Below are 1,049 nucleotides of genomic sequence, written 5' to 3' on the forward strand. Positions count from 1 at the left end.
TCTAAACGCAAAATCAAAAGAACAATACGGAAAATCCTTAGAAAGGATTATACAATCATTAGAACCAGTCCCAACTCGAAGAATCTGGTTTCATATTGTGAGCGCATCAATCACTATTTTGGCATCAGATTCCACAAAATATGTGTTAAACCCTTGCCCTTCATCCAACTAAGCGCTTTTCTAATACAAATAGCTTCTGCAGTAGCCGGAGAAAAATACCCCTAACTTTGCCATACAACGCGTTTATCACCAATCCTTGAGAATTTCTCAGAATGCAACCAAAGCCGATGTACTCAGCTCCTTCAAACACTGCAACATCTGTATTGCATTTCAGAAAAATATCCGTTGGAGGCTGCCATGTACTGATGCGAGTATTGTGAGTGGGCTGATTATGGAGAGCATAAGAAAAAGAGGCTGCCTTCCATTGGGAATAAAGCTGAATCGCTGAATGAAAAATAGAAGTTGCGGGATTGCTTACACATTTATTTCTTTGCTCTTTATATATGTAATTTATCTTTTTTGCCCGATGCATTTCTTCTTCCCCGTCTTCTTTTGGTACGTTTTCTTTTTCCCTTGTATTTCTTTTGGATTTCGCTTGCCTTTGTTCTTAGTCAATGCGCCGATTTAACGGTGACATCCTGGATGATTAGTTTTGTAACTAGTGACATTCTTTATTCGAAATAAAGTTGCAAGATTTTTGTCAAAAAAAAAAACATCCTGTAATTATGACATTTACTTATTTATCATACCATTCATGCGATAACAATTCACAATTGAATAGATTGCTTGTGATATATTTGTGAGACTTGTTGACCTAACACATATTTATAATGAAAAATAGCATGTTGCTATAAAAAAATAATATTTTTTATTAATCGAATTGAATCATATAGAGAAATTTTTGTTTACATAGTTTATTTATTGATTATATTAATCTTGAAAGTTATATCCAAATACTAAATTGTTATCACAAATATCTATTTAAACCAAAAATACCGATCCAGCGCCACCCCATCCTTAAGTCGGCAACTCGCATTAATCTTTTCATT

This window comes from Henckelia pumila, chromosome 4 (genome assembly GCF_033568475.1).
Source record: "Henckelia pumila isolate YLH828 chromosome 4, ASM3356847v2, whole genome shotgun sequence".
Taxonomy (NCBI): domain Eukaryota; kingdom Viridiplantae; phylum Streptophyta; class Magnoliopsida; order Lamiales; family Gesneriaceae; genus Henckelia; species Henckelia pumila.